Here is a 22,500-nt window from a genome sequence, read left to right on the forward strand (position 1 = left end):
TTTCTTTCTGTTTTTTTCCTTCATTCTTTCTGCCTCTTTTTTTGGTTTTTGTTGTTTTTTTTGTTTTGTTTTCAACCACACCATAATTTACTCCTGACTATCACGTACGTCTAACCGGTATATGATTAGTAGTGTGTGTGTGTGTGTGTGTGTGTGTGTGTGTGTGTGTGTGTGTGTGTGTGTGCGGTATATGATTGGTAGTGTGTGTGTGTGTGTGTGTTTGTGCGTGCATGCGTGCGTGCCTGTGTGCGTACCTGTGAGTGTGTGTGTGTGTGTGTGTGTGTGTGTGTGTGTGTGTGTGTTGCGTTTCCACAATTTAGCCAGCATATGTGCGCAGTTAAACGCGACAGGTTTTCTCCTATTTCTCAGTGTCAATATTTCCTAAACATGCGTGGCCTCGGTTTCCATCTGGATTATATCAGATCGATGCCCTGCTGTTGCCTGTCGTGTGCGCATTTTCATTACTGAGATGCGAGAGTTTTGGGCTAAAGAAAGAGATATCAGAAATATTATCAACAGTTTTTGTTCTTCTTCTTCTTCTTCTTCTTCTTCTCCTTCTTCTTCTTGTGTCAGTAGGAGTCCACCTCCGTGTCAACTTCTCCACGGCTTTAACATACGGGATCTATCCTCTCAGGAATGTAAAATGAAGTCAGTTGTCTTGTGTTGTCTGTGTGTCTGCAAGTTTGTTAGTAATTATAAAAAAAAGATAATGTTGATGATGATGGTGATGATGATGATCATCATCATCATAATCATCATCATTTTAAAGGGATATCTAAAACGGATAACTATAGAACACATGTCGCTTCACAATGACTCAACGAAGATTTTTTTATTTGAATGGTATGAGGTCAGGGATAAAATCAGGCACCTGAAAACCGTGATGCATACACTCAGCTGGCCTTCTCTGTCCTTGTGTACTTCTTCCCTTCTTCGTTCGCCATGTAGGTAGCCATATTCCATTTTCGGGGGGTGGGAGTGTGTGTGTGTGGGGATACATCGTGGGTATGTTCTTGTTTCCATAACCCACCGAAAGCTGACATGGATTACAGGATCTTAAACGTGCGTATTTGATGTTCTGCTTGCGTATACACACGAAAGGGGTTCAGGCACTAGCAGGTCTGCACATATGTTGACCTGGGAGATCGGAAAAATCTCCGAGATTCGAACCCGGGACCCTAAGATTAACCCCTAGGCTGCCTGCATGACGAGATAACTCGTCATGGCAAGCATGTATGCTTCGCTGCCTGCATGACGAGATAACTCGTCATCGAAATATTCTGACTTTTCCCTGCTTTGCATTCAGTTCGTTGACAAAAATGCTGGTAGCTTTAGCTTGGGGAATCTTTCTGGATTCTATTCATAGCTAGAAACACCATCTGCGTCATAAGGCAGTCCTTTATTTGAACGTTTTGGTTGGGTTACTGGCCGCAGTCTTTGCCTGGCTCCTCTCCTCGCTCGCTCAACAAAATGTCGGACTGACTCCGTGCTCAAGACATGCGCTCGTGGCGAACTAAATCAACCAAGATTACTTTCTTCAGCTAATGCTCAGAAAGAATTGGAGCATAAATTCGAAGGAGAAGACAGTGGTGAACATTTATAGGACGATTTGATAGAAAATAAAGGGAGCAATCAAGAGAGTGGCCAAGATACAACTATCAGTGAGTGATGCAGGCTGTTCAACTCTAGCAGACGAATTTTTAGCAGGGCACCGTATGAGCTATTTTCTTGGCACTCAGCCAACACGGTCTGATGAAGTGACGGTGTGAGAGGGGTGAAGAGGAGGAGGGTGGAGACTGAGGGGGCGTGGCCTCACATCCATATTATCACTTGCAGAAGTCACAATGCATCTATTTCTTTTTCAGTTTTTTTATATTGTGGTTGTTCTAGTATGATTTTGTGTGTGCAGATATCCATTTGTCCAGAAAATGATATTTTTGTGCAAATTACCAGACTAATGTTTGTAATGAACAAGTTGAAAATGTGACAAAAAACAAAACACTGATTTCAAAACAACAGCATGTCACTTAAAATGCATAAAATGGGAAAACATCATGTGTTTTGTATTCTTTATTCATTTCCCTTTCAGAAAATGTATACTTTTATGGGTCTTTCTCCAATAACAAAGAGCACAGAATTTTTTGAAAATTTATACCCGTTTTTTGTGAAAAAACCCTGGCAAATAGATTTCACTTAAATCTTATTTTCCTGGCAGCGAAAGGGTTAAAAGTCCAACGCTTTAATCACTCGTCTGTACAAAAGGTTGTGTATGCGTTAAGAAGCGCGACAGTTCGCCGACTCTCGTCCGCAGCCAGTCGATATGCAAAGGAAAACGCCACAGAGCATGCAAATGTGAGATACCTTCATTGCTCGCATCCCCGGCCCCCTTCATTCCGCCCCCCTACACTCCCCCACCCCACTCAATATCCTGTCCAAAGCCATTGTGTGATAAATGCGGGTTGTAACCGGAAAGCGTCTTACTGCTGGAGAAATGGACTGTCTTCAGGATTGACGGTGCTGTGGTTGTCAGCGTGAAATGATTCTGTGGGGGGTTGTAATAAAATTCCTCACTGTGGGATGTGTATGTTTATGTTCATGCCGTGGCTGATGCAGTGGTTCCTCTGACATTGTAGGTAGGTTCCAATCGGGCACCGCCGTGAATTGTGGTGTGTGTGTGTGTGTGTGTGTGTGTGTGTGTGTGTGTGTGTGAACTCAAAACCAGAAATCGTCTGAAACCAGAAATCCCTTGTTACATAGCATCCGACCGAAGTTGTTCCTTATTCCTTCAGCAACCACCGGCAGTCAATTATTGTTTGGACTTTGATGAAAGTCGTGTTTTCTGAACGTATCACACACGCGCGCACGCACACACACACACACACACACACACACACACACACACACACACACACACACACACACACACAGTGTATGTTCACAACGTGTATCTACTCACCTAATACATGCACAACCGGGATATGAGAATCTGGTATTCTGAGTGCATGATACGAACCCGCTTGGTGCTTTTCCCTGGTAAGTGTTATTGGTGCACTTCTAAAACGCATAAATTGCACATCGGGGTGCTCTTATGGCCATTTTAAAATGTGCTCTTTTGACTGTTAACTTTAACCTAGGGACTCTGTGCTCCAATGAAATGCTGCCGACTCCCACTTGGCTGCCTGTCAGTGGGTGCCCAGTTGTGAGCATTGTAATGAAAATTGATGACGCACGTCTGCGGCCCATAGCGGTGATGACAAATCGTTGTAAAAGAGAGTTCCGCAGACAGGGAAATGTCCAGTCATTATTATTTTCAAACGAACACGAGGAAGGGATCGAATTTTAATTCTTAGCTCTCTCTCTCTTTGAAAAATGTGATGATGTGCTGGAATAATGGTGCTTTGCATTTTTTTTCTTCTTTTTTTTCTGGCCTTCCAGTCTGCCTTGCTCCCATTGAAAGCGATAGCATGACAGGGGCCAGTTTAATTTGTGACGCAAGTTTCATCGTGTCATTAGTGTCCCAGGAGATTTACGTCCGATAGTATCCCCGATATGGCCACGTGCGACTGGGGACGGCTGAACGAAATGAACTGTTTTGCTGTGCACTGTACCTGAACGCGAAACCCTTAGTGTTGTGTTGGAGGAGAAAAGAAAAAAAGATTGACAGACTAAACAAAGTAACCCTTGCTACGTCAATGAGTTACAGAGTAACCCTTGCTATGTCAGTGAGTTACAGAGTAACCCTTGCTATGTCAGTGCACAGAAAATTACATGGTGGAGGCTGTGAACAGTAACACGTTGTGGTGAAATGACAGTGTCATCGTTATTGTAGAATTTGTGACCAACGTTGACTCAATGAACCTTCACTGTTCGAGTATAAAGGCAGGAAATGATGCTCAACTGTTGGCGAAACTGTGGGTTGTTTTTTTTTGCATCGCTACTGAGGCATTTTGTCAACTTTAAAGCATGTCGTCAGTCTGTGTAGTTATTGGTGTGGGTTTATGCGAGTTCTGTTGTCCTCGACTATATCTACGTCATTTGTGTGGCAGGAATTTGTTTCAACGTCATCTGCCGTCCGTCGCGTGGTGTGTTGCAAAACTTGAGAATGAACAACCGTGTTATAGCTGTGTGTGCACATGACAGAGCCAAGACATTGCATTCCTTTTTGTTCTTTCTGTTTTTGGGGGAAAGAACACACATCGTGTTTGCGACAGTGCTCTCACCGACAAAGCCAGCACAACCAAGAATGTGTGGTAACATTCATTGAAGTGGTTTGATAAATCACATTTAAAGCGAAAAACTACTTCATCAATTCGTCGGATTGAAGACTCCCAAGAATGACGTGGCAAACAAGTCTCTATTAGCTGTGGTCAGACACTGATCAAAAACCCTTCTCCTTCTCCTATTTTGTGCATGGCCACTGTTCGTGCTAACCGTGTCTTAAAGACGGTGCGTGGACAGAAGCCACTGCGCCCAATTCTTTCCTTGTTGGCTGTGTGTTTTTTGATATCTAGAAACATGTTACTTGTCAGACATTTGCGGTTTTCACAGTTTTTGTTCCACATTCTCCACCACGGAAAACTAGCGCCATATTCATCGGAACTGATGCACACTCCGAGCATCATCGCTGCGACATTAATCCGGAAGGGAAACTGTTACTAGGCATGTTATATTAAATGAAACAATGAAGACTGTGATATTGTCACAGGAAATATACATCAATGGATTTTGAGGAACTGGTGTGTATCATTAAACAGTATAATCAAATGGTGCTCTTGCACGCGGCGCATTCATGGAACATGATAGTAGGAACGCTGAAGCATCATTTCCCGTCACTACAGCTAACATTGTACTGCTCGAACTTACCACTAAAATGTGTGTAAGTGTTTTGAAACACTTGTCAGTAAAATCCAAACAGAAGATATGTTATTAGAATCGGTAAACTGACACAAAAAGACGTGTTATTGAAATTAGTATAGTGACATAGAAAGATGTACCACTGAATGGCTGTACTGAGATTGAAAGATGTGTTGTTGGAAGTTGTTTTCTGATATTAAACAGCGTGTTCCTGGAACTGCCAGACTGAAATCGAACGGATAAATGTGTTGAAACTGACGTTGGAAGGCATGGTACTTCACCGACATTGGTACGCTGATTTTGTTGTCTGTTTCATTTAAACTGGTGTTCTGACGTTGAAGAACACTTCAGCGAAACTAATGCGTCGGCGCTGCAGGAAATACATTTCAGTAGGTACACAGACGTTGCAGCGCCATTACCGGAATCGGAGCACCCAGCAGAACTGTAAGCATCCCTGCCGCGTCCTGTGGCTTTGTCATTAGGGCGAGGAAAGACACAGCACGGAACCCAGTGACTGCCTTCTCCGTCCACCATAAAGAAACATTGAGGGACAGGCTTGTGGGGCTGCCGTGCTCCTCTGTGTATGGGCAGACTTTGTGAACGGGAAAAAAAGAACCGTTGAATACCACCTGTCAGCGATAAGCAGCAGTAACAGCGACGATGTCGGCACCACCCATTGACACACAACAGCAGTGGTTGTAGCAGTAGTGGCAACAACACCGTACGTTGCACTGACATTGTTGCGCATAGTCACCCATACAATTTACAAAGCAAAAGCAGTATCATTAAGTAACAGATCCAAACGACAGAAGCAGTAGTATTGTCATAAGTATTAGATACAACAAGTAGCAGGAGTAGTACAAACAAGAACAACAGCACGTCACACAAAACAGTAAAAGCAGTCATAGCGAGAGCAACTACATGTAAAAACAACAACACTTTCAAAAGAAACAGCTCGAAGAAAATAACAACAACAACAACACCAAAATTAGACCAGTACCAAATCAATGACAGCAAATCAAAGAAAACACAACGTAGCAGCAGTAATCACCAAAACAACAATACAAGCAAGAAAACCTCAGTGGCAGCAACAACAATGACAATGATAACAACACTGCAGTAACAGTATCACCAAGAGTAACAACATACAGTTCACAAAGCAGCACCACAATCAACAGCTGTGACAACACGACCACTACACACACAATAATTACAACAGAAGCACCATGACACCACTACTGACCAGGACCTTAACCATGACCCAACACCATCAAAACAATTTTACCTCCTTCGACAACAAAACAAAACTACAGCAACGCTCACATCATTAGCATCAAGACCTTCACCAACATTATCAACGGAACAACAAAGCTTCTGTAACACCACCGCTAAGATTGCACAAGGCGGGAGATAGCCGACTGAGCGGAGCGGCCATCATGTCCATCAAATCGACACGCAGCGGAAGCTGGCGGGATTATCGCTACGAGAAACTGCGTCGGGGGTTTGCCCGGGACTCTGGTAAGTGCTCTCTCTCCCTGTGCTGCTCGTGTCTGTAGTTCACGTGCCATTTTGGCGCGTGGTTTGTATTGTCATTGGCACTACTACTGCTGGGGCTTCAGCAACTACTACTACTGCTGCTGCTGCTGTTGCTGCTGCTGCTGCTATTGCTGCCATTACTGGGTGCTAGTGGTAACACATATAGATATGTTTTGACAAAGAGAGTTATACACTACTACTACTGCTGCTGCTGCTGCTGTTGCTACTGCTCTTCTGCAACATATACTACTACTGTGCTGTTGGTACCACTACTATGCGAGTGGTAACACAGATAAATATGTTTTGACAAAGAGTAATATACTACTGCTACATAACAACTACTACTGCTACCATTACTACTACTACTGTGCTGCTGCTGCTGCTACCACTACTACATGAAAGAGGTAACACAGAGAAATATGTTTTGACAAAGAGTAATACACTACTACTACTACTACTACTACTCCTACCACCACCACTACTGCTACTGTTGCTGCTGTTGTTCTTGCTGTTACAACAGCGTTGTTGCTGTCAGCACTACTGTTGGTGCACATACTACTGCTCTTATCATTTCACAGTGTGGGATGATAAATTTCTTCTGCTGCTGCTACTGTTACTTCGTGACGACAGGCTGCGTTTGCTCTAATGATCTGCTGCTTCTGCTAGAGCTGCTATAACGTGCTGCTGCTATTTTGATATTACCGACACAAAGTAAGATAGTAAACTACTACCACTACTATTGTTGTTGCTGGTGATAATGCTGCAGTTACGATGATAATTATAATCCCTGTGTGGGGTTACAAACAGTAATTACTGTTATTACAATGTGAGGTTATAATCACTGTCAAATGATGTTGATGCCGGTTCAGTCATCATCATTGTCATCATCACAGACGACAGCTGCTGCATTTACATTAATTAACAGAATGGGCGTATTTACACGATGTGTCTCTCTCTCTGTACTTTCTGTTTCATTTTATTGAGGAATGTCGCCCGGGAGTGGGACTGGTCTTGGCAGGCTTGTCAAACTACATCTGAGTAGCTCACAAGGCAAACTCTGTAATATCGTGGCGGACGTAGGTTTTGGTCATTGCTGTGTGTGTGTGTGTGTGTGTGTGTGTGTGTGTGTGTGTGTGTGTGCTGTGACATCAGCGGTGTGGTCTGGCGACTGATGTTATTCGGAAAACTTTCATATTCGTTTGTTCATTACTCATCTCTATCTCCTTCCACGCCCTTCCTTCCCCATCCTCCCTCCCCCCCCCCTCTCTCTCTCCATCTCTCCCTCTCTCCCCCCTCTCTCTGTATCAATAAATCAATCTACTTTTTTTTCTCTCTTTCCTCCTATTTTGATCTCAACAGTCTGCCTTTTGATTCTAAATGTGTCTCTAACTTCCCTGTATTTTTTTCATGATGCCAACATCCTGTCTCTTGAAATAATGACATTATTATTACTGAGCTAAAATAACGACAGTGCTCCCGTGATTCCTTCTCCTTCGTTTCTTCGTCCTCCTCCTTCTCCTCCTCCTTCTCCCCTTCCTTCTCCTTCATTTCCTCCTTTTTCTCTTCCTTCATCATTTCCTCCTCCTCCTCCTTCTCCCTCTCATCTTCCTTCTCCATCATTTCCTCCTTCTCCTCTTCATCATTTCATCCTCTTCCTTCTCCTTCTCCTCTTCCTTCTCCATCACTTCCTCCTTCTCCTCTTCCTTCATCATTTCCTCCTCCTCCTCCTCCTTTTCTTCTTCTTCGTCTTCTCCTCCTCCTCTTCATTTTCGATTTTCCCCCTCCTCCTGTTCCTTCTTCTTCCTCCTCCATCTTCCCCATTTCGTTTCTTCTTCTTCTTCTGCACAGTTGTCCGTGCTGTATCAGTGGCATTAGCCTCAACCCGAATCCCCCACACACCTCTCATCCCCCCCAGGCTTGTTCTGCGAGTCCCCCGTGATTTTGTTGACACCGTAGACTTTAGACACGACGTGGAAATGGACGGGAAATCGAGACTGAGATTACCGTTAGAACACAGAGTGATAGGCCTTAGAATCTGAGACATTTTCTCTGAATTTTTTTATGTTTGGAGGCAGAGGATGCTGCTACATAGATCCAGTTAGGTTTGAGACTGCGTGAAAGGGCTGCACTCAACACGTCCGTTCCCGAACACTGCACAGCGTGACAGCTAGGCCTGATGGATACAGGCGCCTGCAGTGTTGGTCCAAGAAATTCGAGAGCTACACTCTCAATAGACACGCTCGTGAAGAGGATGTCGTTTGAGTAGTTCCTGGTCTTCTCTGTGTTGAGCCCGTGGATGATAAAGAAGAGACGATGGAGGAGGAGGAGGAATGGGAGAAGGAAGAGGAAGATGGTGAACAGGAGTAGGTTTCGGACAGGGTCCGTAGAATGACGGTTGACATTCTTCTTCTTCTTTCTGTTCCTCCTCCTCCGCCTTCTCCTCTTATTCCTTTTATTCTTCTCTACGTCTTCTTCCTCCTCCTCCTCCTCTTTTGTGTCCTTCTCTCCTTCTTCCTTCTTCTCCTCTTCTTCTTCCATTGTCTTCTTCTCTTACTTCTTTATCTTTTTGTGTTCTTCTTCCTGTTCCTTCTCCTTCATCTTCTTCTCTTCCTCCACCTCCCCTCCCCTCCTCCTATACCTCCTCCTTTATCTTCTGCTTTTCCTCCTTCCTCCTTCTACTTTATATTCTTCTTCTCTTCCTCTTCTTCCTCCACCACGCCTTCTTCCTTTATCCTCATTTCTTTATCTGCTCCCCCCCCACCCCTTACCCCCAACCCCCTATTCATCTTCTCTTTGTAGTTGTCGAAGTCTTCATCTCCACAAACTCCGTGGTCTGATCAGTCTGTCTCATGACCCGTACTCCAAGTCACCCAATCAAGTCTGTGTCCTTTGTCTGTCCAGCTTCGTTGGAAATCCGTGTTTATCTCAACTAAGCCAGGCAGAGGAGGGCGGGTGGTGCCTATGAATATTCATGAGAATCTCTCATGCTGTGACGTTGATTGGATATGATGGGGGCTTCTCCGACTCCTCCCCCTCCTCTCCCCACCCCCGCCTCCTTCATTCTTCTACTCCGCCCACATCCACTTCCAGAGGTCAGGAATGGGTCAAGGATAGAGGTGTGGATGGTGTGTGTATGGGGGAGGGGTGGGGGTTAGGGGGTGGAAGGAAGGGACAGGGAGGAGGTGGCAGTCTGCTTGGGATGCTGATTGGTGACAATGGACACATGATTGGGCATTCCCTTGTTGTGGTTGTAGTGGTGGCGATGGTATGAGAGAGAGAGAGAGAGAGAGTGCGCATACACACACACACACACACACACACACCCACGCGCACACACACAATCGTAGCAAAAACAGTCGCTGCAATAGCATATAAATCCTACCCTTTTATAATTCCATGGAATTCATGCTAATATCATAAGTATTACCCAATCTCTCTCGCTCTCTCCACACCCTCCGTCTCTCTCCCTCCTCCCATTCTCTTTCCCTCACGCACGCACACACACACACACACACACACACACACACACATAGAGACACGCACGCACGTACGCACCCACCCACCATCAATCTTTGGTTATCTGACATTTCAGACCTGCTCGGCCAAGGATGCGTTTTGGGGCTCGAGGCAGGCGGGAAAGCTTTCCTTGAAAATCACACATGGGAATAGACGTTTCAGGAAATTCTCTCCCATGTCTCCCCCCCCCCTCGCCCCCCTCTCTCTCTCCACACACACACACACACACACACACACACACACACCAAAATCACGTCGAATGCGACTGTGCCTCAACAGTATCGCCAAAAACACACATAATTATACCCTACGAACAAGCCCATGCAGTTTACACTTGGCTGATTAAGAGGAGCTTGAGGGCATTGTAAAGCGATAATAATAATAATAATAATAATAATGATGATAATAATGGATACTTATATAGCACACTATCCAGAAATCTGCTCTAGGTGCTTTACAAAATCGCTTTTGTTAACATAAAACATTATATCTATGTTACATACACACACCAAAATGTGACTACACACACACACACACACACACACACACACACACACACACACACACACACGCACACACACACACACACATTGCATACATACATTTTAACATACATGTATATCTAACAGCTGCCCTAACACATACGCACACATAGGCAGGCACAAACTTACATAAACGCACGCACACACAATACACATTCATATACATGCATGTAGTTATGTACACATACATAACGAAAGACATACAAGCGATGCAGTCATCAATAGCTCAGAAGTGTCAAATGAGTCTGAGGCAGGAAGAAACAAAATTCGAGGATACGACAGAACAAACGTACACATGTTAAGGGGACTGGTGTTTAAGGTGACAAAAAATTCTCTTTAACCCTTTCACCGCCAAGCTCGCAGTGATGCACAGGCGTGGTAGAGAACCCATGTCACTGAAAGGTGACCATTCCTTGGTCTGTTATCCTAATATTCGGTGGTAAGATAGGCCATAATTTCTACACATCGCAGGGGAAATCCCCAGCTATTCTTAGCCACTGTCTTTTCTGTGTTTATACCAACAGGGAATTCTGTACTCTAAATTGACTGGCGATGAAAGAGTTAAACTAGTTGTTTTTTTTCTGGTCTGTCTGTAACACCATTTAAGAAAAGGAAACTCCAATGGTATGGCCACGTGTCAAGATTCAACCTAGGAACTGTACAAGTGGGAGACAAGAGGAGAAAGCAGATTCAAGATTCAAGATTTTTATTCCAAAAAGTCCCTTTGGGCACACATGGAAAAAAACAAGATCGTCAAAAGGCAAACAATGCATGGCGATAATGTATGTGGCAATGTTTCACAGTACATGACGGACTCGTATTTGTATTTCTTTTTTATCACAACAGATTTCTCTGTGTGAAATTCGGGCTGCTCTCCCCAGGGAGAGCGCGTCGCTACACTACAGCGCCACCACCCCCTCCCCCCTTTTCTTTGTATTTTTTTTCCCGCGTGCACTTTTATTTGTTTTTTTCCTATCCAAAGTGGATTTTTCTACAGAATTTTGCCAGGAGCAGCCCTTTTGTTGCCGTGGGTTCTTTTACGTGCGCTAAGTGCATGCTGCACACGAGACCTCGGTTTATCGTCTCATCCGAATGACTTCGAACCAGTGCGCTCAGATTCTCTCGTTTCCTAAGCGGACGCGTTACGTCTAGGCCATCACTCCACTTCAGGCCATCACTCACTAGGCCATCACTCTACTTCACGTAATTCAGTGAATGAAATAATACTGACTGAACGATCAACTGACAACAGTGCAGAACTGTACTGGAATACCATTTGCAGAGACCCAGGCTTTGACACACAACGGACAGGCGTGTAGGAATCTGGTGAAGGCTTGTTCTGTTCGGCGCTCCAGTGACTCTTTTCACAGAGTTAATGGAAAAGAAGTTCCTTTCGGAGTCTGTTTCAGGCAAGGCATTTTGTTGGAATTGTTTTGGTGTGTGTGTGTGTGTGTGTGTGTGTGTGTGTGTGTGTGTGTGTTGGTGCTGATTTATAGGCTTCGTTCATAACACAAGTCTTTCCGCAAACCTTGTCGTGTAATCTAAGATGGTTCAGCTACTTTCGTTGATGGAACGAAGAAAATCATCAGTTTCTCCGGTCATTGCTAAGCAGTTTGTATTTCTTTTCCTTACATCTCAAGGGCAGTTACGGAGATTTAGATTATTTTATTTCAATCAAAATAATTGCAGCTCCGAAATTTACCTCTGCAAGAAAACATGTCCTTTAAAACAATCACGATCCCAGTCCCATTTGCTGCATGTCTGTCTGTCTGTCTGTCTGTCTCTCTCTCTCTTTCTGTCCCCCCTCTCTCTCTGTTCCCCTCTCTCTCTCTGTCCCCCCCTCTCCCCCTCTCTCTCTTCTCTTCTCTTGTTCGCTCAAACGCTTAAGCGCTCTGAAACGAACACGCGAATTTGATTTGGAGCCATGGGCAAAGTTTCACAATTAACATGATGTTATTATGCCTGTATTTCTCCCTTTATGAATTGATTCCTGTAATATCCAGCCGGACATTACAGTCTGTGATTCTTTTTTTATTTTCATTTATTTCATCGTTTTCTTTCTTTCTTTTTTTATTGTGTCGTATTCATTACATGCGTATGCCATTTTGTTTTGGTGGTGTTTTTATTGTGAGAGGATGGAGTCAAAACATATTCAACGTCCTGGACATGGTATAATGCATCAGATATTTCGTTTCGATGTTTTTCCCCTTTTATTTGATAATCCGAGATTTTTTTTTTTAGGCTCCGTGATGATAAATGGCAGGCCAGCGTGCGAGAGGGAGATGGAAGAGCTTTCCTTTTTTAAAGTTGATGTATTTTTGTTTTTCAACACCTGAACTGGCATTTCACCATAGTATTACACACACACACACACACACACACACACACACACACACACACACACACACTTGCGCAGCCACTGACTCTGATATGGTACCTCCATATGCTTAACCTTTTTTTTTAACCTTTTTTTTAAATTAAGAAACACCAACATTCTGCCTGGCACATGAATGGAATTTTTTCCCCCCAGCGATCAGGTTCTTGCTGAGATTTCATGGCATCTTTAAACAAGAGAGGCAAGGCCTTCAAGACTCACTTTTGCAAAATAAATAAAAAATTCCATGCTTAGCAAAAGAAGTTCCTGTTTGAACAAAAAATGATAATAATAACTCCTCTTGTTGTTGTGTCAGAATAAGAGGTCAAAGTGCCAAGTTTAGAGAATACAAAAAAATATAGATATAACAGTAAATGCAGTTTGTATATAATTAGGCTTCTTTTTTTATAATTTGTTTGTGCCTATCCCAGAGGTGCAATATTGTTTTAAACAAGATGACTGGAAAGAACTGAATTTTTCCTATTTTTATGCCAAATTTGGTGTCAACTGACAAAGTATTTGCAGAGAAAATGTCAACATTAAAGTTTACCACGGACACAGACACACGGACACACACACACACACACACACACACACTCACACACACACACTCTCTCTCTCTCTCTCTCACACACACACACACAGACAACCGAACACCGGGTTAAAACATAGACTCACTTTGTTTACACAAGTGAGTCAAAAATGATAACCGTTTCACATCCAGTCACTCTGCCTTGCATTCGCCACGAGTTTTGTCAGTGCTAGACGCAATGCGGACCTTATATGCTGTCTGCCACATCACTGTGGTAGGCTATGATGTTGTGTTATATTACGGGGGAGGGTTGACTTGTCTTCAGTCACACATGGTCAGCAGTTCATGGTCTTGACGCCAAGAGTACTAACTGTTTTCGTCGTCAAACCCCACAAATCTTGTTGCCTTTAGTGAATTCTTAGCGTCAGCATCACACTTTTCGTCTTTGTAGAAATGGAAGTTGTTATATCGAAGGCGTGCTGTGTGTCCGCTTTCTTGGCGCGCGGTGTAAAACGCGCGCGCGCACACACACACGCGCGCACGCACGCACGCACGCACACACAAACACAGACAGACACACACACACAGACACAGACACACACACACACACACACACACACACACACACACACACACACACACACACACACAGAGTCAGTCAGTCAGTCAGTCATAGAAAAAAAAAAAAAAACAGCCACAAAAAACCACCAAACAAAACAACGAACGACCCCAAATCCTCTCACTGAATAAGATCCAATCAGTGACCTCCCTTCTGCTCGTGACAGTACACGTGCCGGTAGCCTTTCAGCGTCTTCAGACAGAAAACGCAAATAGAAACTTTATGAATAAACCAAACGAAAGAAAAAAAAAGGAATCAATCAAACAAACAAAAATTTGCTTTCCGGAGTTCTCCAGTTCTCTGTGTGTGCATGCTGAAAACATTAACTGCAGGGGGCCCAGAAATAAGCGCCACACGATCCCGCAGTAATTCTGCAGCTAAACATTCCCGACACGAACAAAGCGGCCGGAGACAGCCAACCTCACGGATGCATGGGGAAGGGAGGGGGGGGGGGGGGGGGGGGGGGGGGGGGGGGGCAAGGGTGTCATTATTTCATGAGAATCATAACGTACAGCAAGGGGTTTGAAATCTGGACAGCCAACAGGAAAGCGGGGTGTATAGATCTGAAGAGGGGGTCCATCCCATCGATTGCATGTTGCATGGAGTGGGGCGCGTGCTGTTGACAGTTCTTCCGCGCGTGTCCATTTATAACAACGCCCACCTACTCACCTCACACAAAGACAAGCAGACAGAGAGAGAGCGAGAGAGAGAGAGAGTAGGGGGGTTACGCATACACACACACACACAGGTTGAACACACACACACACACTAACACAAGCAAGCAAGCAAGCAAGCACGCACGCACGCGCACACACACACACACACACACACACACACACACACGCACAAGCAAGCAGACACACACACACACACACACACACACACACACACACACACACACACACACACACACACACACAGGGAGAGACGGGTTAGAAAAATCGACATTCACAAAATGGTACGGAGGTAATACAAATACAAACCATGCCTGAACAAATAAGTAGAGAAACAGACAGATAGATAGACAGACAGACACAGAGGACTGAAGGGTGAGGTGAGTGGATGCGTGAGAAAACAGGCTTTTTCCCCCTTCTTTCTTTTCTTTAAGGTTGTCCCATAGTAGCTTTAAGAAAGACAGAGATCCGAAAGGGGAAAGAGCGGTTGGCAAGACTGGTGCAATGTCTGCCATTTGAAAGACAGTTACAAATCTTCTCTGTTGTGTGTGAAAAATGCTTCAAGAGAGAGGGGGAGGAGAGAGTGGTGGAAAGAGCTTTGTGGATCTCGTCTGAAAGGGGGCTGAGGTGTGGAGGTTTCCATATAAAGTTCCGATGCTTTAGAATCAGAACAAATAGACATGGGGAGAACCCGACGTGCTAATCGATCAGGCCTTGTAGGTCTGAATCGATGTCAATGAGAAAGTGATGGATGATATAGCTAGCTGTTCACCTATATTGGGGGACACGCGCGCATACGCACATAAACACACACACACACGTACACACACATAAAGGGGGAAAAAACAGAAAAATTATATTAAAATACGACAACAACATACAAACATGCATACGCACGGACAGCCGTATCACATGTTACAAAAACAAAAACATCAGTTAACTGAAAGATATGTGAAGTGACATTTGATGAGACCGACAGCCTTTTTGTTTGTCCTGAATTACACTCTCCAATAACATCCGTTTGACATCATCATCAGTGTGATAGCGGCGTTTGTTTCTTTTCTTTTTTACACTCTCCAGTAACATCCGTTTGACATCATCATCAGTGTGATAGCGGCGTTTGTTTCTTCTTTTTTTTTTACACTCTCCAATAACATCCGTTTGACATCATCATCAGTATGATAGCGGCGTTTGTTTCTTTTTTTTTTTTTACACTCTCCAATAACATCCGTTTGACATCATCATCAGTATGATAGCGGCGTTTGTTTCTTTTTTTTTTTTACACTCTCCAATAACATCCGTTTGACATCATCATCAGTATGATAGCGGCGTTTGTTTCTTTTTTTTACACTCTCCAATAACATCCGTTTGACATCATCATCAGTATGTTAGCGGCGGTTGTTTCTTTTTTTTACACTCTCGAATAACATCCGTTTGACATCATGATCAGTATGATAGCGGCGTTTGTTTCTTTTTTTACACTCTCCAATAACATCCGTTTGACATCATCATCAGTGTGATAGCGGCGTTTGTTTCTTTTTTTACACTCTCCAATAACATCCGTTTTAACATCATCATCATTGTGATAGCGGTGGTTGTTTCTTTTTTACACTCTCCAATAACATCCGTTTGACATCATCATCAGTATGACAGCAGGGTTTGTTCCTTTTTTACACTCTCCAATAACATCCGTTTGACATCATCATCAGTATTATTGCGGCGTTTGTTTCTTTTTTTACACTCTCCAATAACATCCGTTTGACATCATCATCAGTATGACAGCAGGGTTTGTTCCTTTTTTACACTCTCCAATAACATCCGTTTGACATCATCATCAGTATGATAGCGGCGTTTGTTTCTTTTTTTTTACACTCTCCAATAACATCCGTTTGACATCATCATCAGTATGATAGCGGCGTTTGTTTCTTTTTTACACTCTCCAATAACATCCGTTTGACATCATCATCAGTATTATTGCGGCGTTTGTTTCTTTTTTTACACTCTCCAATAACATCCGTTTGACATCATCATCAGTATGACAGCAGGGTTTGTTCCTTTTTTACACTCTCCAATAACATCCGTTTGACATCATCATCAGTATGATAGCGGCGTTTGTTTCTTTTTTTACACTCTCCAATAACATCCGTTTGACATCATCATCAGTATGATAGCGGCGTTTGTTTCTTTTTTTACACTCTCCAATAACATCCGTTTGACATCATCATCAGTGTGATAGCGGCGTTTGTTTCTTTTTTTACACTCTCCAATAACATCCGTTTTGACATCATCATCAGTATGACAGCAGGGTTTGTTCCTTTTTTACACTCTCCAATAACATCCGTTTGACATCATCATCAGTATTATTGCGGCGTTTGTTTCTTTTTTTACACTCTCCAATAACATCCGTTTGACATCATCATCAGTATGACAGCAGGGTTTGTTCCTTTTTTACACTCTCCAATAACATCCGTTTGACATCATCATCAGTATGATAGCGGCGTTTGTTTCTTTTTTTACACTCTCCAATAACATCCGTTTGACATCATCATCAGTATGATAGCGGCGTTTGTTTCTTTTTTTACACTCTCCAATAACATCCGTTTGACATCATCATCAGTATGATAGCGGCGTTTGTTTCTTTTTTTTTTACACTCTCCAATAACATCCGTTTGACATCATCATCAGTATGATAGCGGCGTTTGTTTCTTTTTTTACACTCTCCAATAACATCCGTTTGACATCATCATCAGTATGACAGCAGGGTTTGTTCCTTTTTTACACTCTCCAATAACATCCGTTTGACATCATCATCAGTATGATAGCGGCGTTTGTTTCTTTTTGTCTTTTTCTTCAGTCTGCTTACTGTTAGTTTTACCACTGTTGCTGTCTGCACTAGTTTGCTGTATTGTTGTTGTTTTTTATGACTTGCATCAATCACTCTGTTGACTTGACTTGTCACGCAAACGCGTCTTGTGATGTTAGGTTTAAAGTATAAATTCCCAACAAAACTTTTCTATTTGTCCATGACAACTTTTTCCAGTGCGGCGTGTGTGCCTTCTCTCAACACCCTGCGCTCCGCAACCATTTACCAAGGACAGAAGACAAGCTATCTCCCAAACTGCTAGGTTTTTAAGGACGGAGATATTTAAAATCTTATATATATATATATATATATATATATATATATATATATATTATAATTTTTTTTATCGCGTTACATTTTGTTACAGCAGATTTCTCTGTGTTAAATTCGGGTTGCTTTTTCCAGGGAGAGTTCGTGTATGGACATCTTGTTTTTCCTTTTTTTCCCCGTCCGCAAGTGTATTTATTTTAACTGTCAAACTGTATTTTACTTCAGAATTTTGCCGGACACACTACCTTTGTTGAAGTGGGTTCTTGTACGTGCTTTTAGTGCATGTGGCACACGGGACCTCGGTTTATCGTCTCATCCGAAGTGCCATCACTCAGATCACCACTCAAGGTTTAATGGAGACAGAGAAATGAATGAATTTTATTTTCCGAGGGTAATACAATAAGCAAAATAATGCTTTTTTTTCATGCAGCCCTCGAAGGGGAAACAGTAACATAAACAACGGGGGAATCATTATATTAGTACAGCATGCATAGTGTGTGTGTATATATATATATATATATATATATATATATATATATATATATATATATACACAGAGAGAGAGAGAGAGAGGTGGGTGGTAAAATAAAGTTTCGTTTCGTTTCGTTTCGTTTCGTTTCATTTCGTTCTCCCTATTCCTCCTTTCTGTCAGGGCGAAGCTAAGTTTAATGTAAGGCATTGTCTTCCCATCTCTTTTCTATCTGCCTCTGCTCTTTCCTTGCACCGTGTCTTGAGGAGGTGTCTTGGCAAGTCCCGCTGATCGTGAGTCGTGCCCCATACCACTTTCAGTTTGCGTTTATTATTTTTATTTTTTATTTTTTTACCGTGGTTTTCAGACCTTGATAGGGTTTGATGGTTTGCCTTTTTCTCACCTCTTTTACCTTATTTCATTATCTGTCCGCCTACTTTGTTCCTCATCAAGGCCTGACAAAGTGCGTTGGGTTACGCTGCCGGTCAGGCATCTGTTTGGCATGTGTGGTGTTTTTTGGTGTGTTTTTTTTTTATTTGTCCGAACGCAGTGAAACCTCCTTGACTAACTGAACTGCAGCGAACTCACCTCTTCATTGGTGATGTGATCTCTGTGGCAGATGCCGAGGAGTTTTCGGAGGTATCTCATATGGCGCGACAAAAAATGGCAAAAGAAATCGGTGTGTGTGTGTGTGTGTGTGTGTGTTTGTTTTGTTTTTTTTTCTGTCAAAAACTGGGATTAAGGAACTGATAGGTCAGACATTGAAGGACTGCACTGTGTCTGCCCCGGAAGAAGACATTTTAACGTTGAGAAGATTAAGAAGGGGGCATGTTCAAAGACTGAACGGATACATTGCTAAGTAATTTCAGGAGGCATAATTAATTACCCTAAAGTTTGCTCAAAATATAGTGGACATCTGAACATGTCAGAGTGATGTTTGAATTTTGTCAGTAATGTGGATTACATCGTTGTGACAGACAGGCAGACTGTCAAAGCTGCTGCAACCCCCGCCCGCTCCCCACATATCCTCGCCACCACATCTTACAATACACAGTGACAGACAGGGGAAGTAACCCTTCACATCAACCAATGACGTTCGCCTTGTCCAGTTGGCCTTGATATTTCTCCAGTCAGTTTCTTCTGTCTATGCTCATTCGTTCTCCTCTCCTCCACCCCTCTCTGTAGCCCTGTTCCCTGGACGTCCCTTGGGAGGAAGTTATAAAAGCCTTATGATTTATGTTGGCGGACCGCTGTCAAGGCGACTGACGTCTGATGTGGGAGATAAATGCCTTAGGGGTAGGATTGTTGGGGCGGAGGGTCGCCGGGCGGTCGGGTGGTCTCTTGGTGTGTGGCTCGGGGTGATGTGAGGGAGCGGGTGTTGGTGTTGTGCAGTGTGTATCGAACTGTATTGTATTGCATTGTATTATATTGTTCTTTTTGTCACAGCAGATTTCTCTGTGTGAAATTCCGGCTGCTCTCCCAAGGGAGTGCGCGTCGCTACACTGAGAGCGCCACCCATTATACATATATTCCCCCTGCAAGCAGTTTTGTTTTGTTTTGGTGTGTGTGTGTGTGTGTGTGTGTGTGTGTGTGTGTGTGTGTTGTTATTTTTTTCCTTTCGAAGTGTTTTTTCTATAGAATTTTGCCAGGATCAACCCTTATGTTGCCGTGGGTTCTTTTACCTGCGCTAAGTGCATGCTGCACACGGGACCTCGGTTTATCGTCTCATCCGAATGACTTGCGTCCAGACCACCACTCAAGGTCAAGTGGAGGGGGAGAAAATACTAGCGACTGTGCGGTGATTCGAACCATGTGTGCTCAGATTCGCTCGCTTCCTTGACGGACGCGTTACCTCGAGGCCATCACTCCACATGTGTGGTGTCGTGAGGTTCGTGGTTGAAGTGACAGCTGCTTGGGCCAGCCATCCATCCCCGGGAAGGGGGTGGCGAGAAAGACAGACTTTGAACGTCACATACCGTTGTTTGAAATATTGACTGACGGGCGCAATAGCCTAGTGATTAAAGCGTTGGACTGTGAATCTGAGGGTCCCGGGTTCGAATCACGGTGACGGCGCCTGGTGGGTAAAGGGTAGAGATTTTTACGATCTCCCAGGTCAACATATGTGCAGACCTGCTAGTGCCTGAACCCCCTTCGTGTGTATATGCAAGCAGAAGATCGAATACGCACGTTAAAGATCCTGTAATCCATGTCAGCGTTCGGTGGGTTATGGAAACAAGAACATACCCAGCATGCACACCCCTGAAAACGGAGTATGGCTGCCTACATGTGGGCGTAAAAACGGTCATACACGTAAAAGCCCACTCGTGTGCATACGAGTGAACGCAGAAGAAGAAGAAGAAGAAATATTGACTATATTCTTGAATGGTGAATTTACAGCAGCACATTTTCTTTTTAATTTCGTCACGAAAAGCTCAATCATAAAACAAAGCTTACATCGCAAAAAAAAAAAAAAGAGGAAAGAGTTCAGGAAAATTAAACGTAAACAGTACGAAGTTTTGACTGATTCAGGCGCCTTCAGAACAATCAGAAGAAGTGAGTCTGAAATTGGTTACCTTTTACTCCTAACAGACTGTCATCAGTGTTTTGCCGTCGTTGGGCAGTGTTTCTTTTTGCACTTCCTCTCCACCGTGCTGGTGCATCTTATGTCGCCTTACAAAGTGCACTGGTTTTTTGACTCACTTGTGTAAACAAAGTGAGTCTATGTTTTAACCCGGTGTTCGGTTGTCTGTGTGTGTGTGTGTGTGGTAAACTTTAACACTGACATTTTCTCTGCAAATACTTTGTCAGTTAACACCAAATTAGGCATTAAAATAGGAAAAATTCAGTTCTTTCCAGTCATCTTGTTTAAAACAATATTGCACCTCTGGGATGGGCACACAAAAATGAAGCCTAATTATATGCAAACTGCATTTACTGTTATATTTATATTTTTTTGTATTCTCTAAACTTGGCACTTTGATCTGATATTCTGACCCAACAACAAGAGCAGTCATTATTATCATTTTTTGTTCAACCAGGAACTTCTTTTGCTAAGCATGGAAGTTTTATTTATTTTGCAAACGTTTTGGTGCAGATAGTAAAAAAAGGGAAATTACTCTGTAATTAATGCTAGGGGACCTAATTTGCTTTAAACTGATCTTTATCATCTGAAACATTACATTTTGAAATTATACTCAATACATAAAAAGCTTGGATTTTTTTAAAAGTGTATCACAAGTGAGTCTCGAAGGCCTTGCCTCTCTTGTTTTCTTGATTGTCTTCCTTGTGGGCGATTTTCATGATGAGCTTTATTTGTTTATTTATTTGTTCATTTGTTTTTTTTTCTAGAACAATTATTCATTTCACCCGACGAGCGTAAAGGCATGGTCATTTCAAAATCTTTCAAAAGCTGCTAATGTTGTGCCTCTCTGCTCGATGTGTATGCGAATATATATATATATATATATATATATATATATATATATATATATATATATATATTTTAAAGATACAACAATAGAATATTCAAGTTTTGCAGCTTTTGAAGCTAGTGATGCGCCGTTTGTTTGGCATCGTGTTTTTGAACATGTGTTCTGAAATGTTGAGATTACCTTCGGAGCCGCTTTATCTCAACTTGCAGCATGCACAAAGGGTACAAAGGGGTACCGGGTCTCAAACAGACCAGCAAAGGCAATTGCATCCTTCGGCATACTGTGAACGCGGCATCAAAGTGACCACCAAGTTGGCAGTCTGCAAGGCAGTTGTCATGTACGCCTTTTCTAAGGCTGTGACACCTGGACTCTGCACAGAAAACAGATCGGAGCTATAGAGCAGTTCCACCTGCGGTGTTTCGGTAAGACCATGGGCGTTTGAGAGAGAGAGAGAACACTGAACACTGAACACTTTAATGTCAAGAGAGAGAGAGAGAGAGAGAGAGGAGAGGAAGAGAACTTAGAACTGTTTTAATGTAAGGCCACCGATCTGTATACATGTAAATGCACGTGTTGTACACACACACACACACATACGAAAACCAAACTTTGAGTTCGATGAAAGAGAGATGAGAGAGAGAGTGTATGTGTGTGTGTGACAGAGAGAGAGAAAGAGGGAGAGAGAGAGAGAGAGAGAGAGAGAGGGGGGGAGCGGACACACACACACACACACACACAAAAACACAGACGGACAGAAAGTGACTAAGACAGAAACAGAGAGAGAGAGAGAGGAGAGAGCTGGGAGAATAGTGATTCAAGA

General features: G+C 43.1%; 1 protein-coding gene across 2 annotated transcripts in view; it reads left to right on the top strand.

Moving 5' to 3' along the window:
- Positions 1–22,500, top strand: part of LOC143300644 (short transient receptor potential channel 7-like) — a 326,126-nt gene that overhangs the window by 173,078 nt on the left and 130,548 nt on the right. The gene's annotated exons all lie outside the window — the stretch shown is intronic.

Source organism: Babylonia areolata, chromosome 26 (assembly GCF_041734735.1).
Source record: "Babylonia areolata isolate BAREFJ2019XMU chromosome 26, ASM4173473v1, whole genome shotgun sequence".
NCBI classification, from domain to species: Eukaryota; Metazoa; Mollusca; class Gastropoda; order Neogastropoda; family Buccinidae; genus Babylonia; species Babylonia areolata.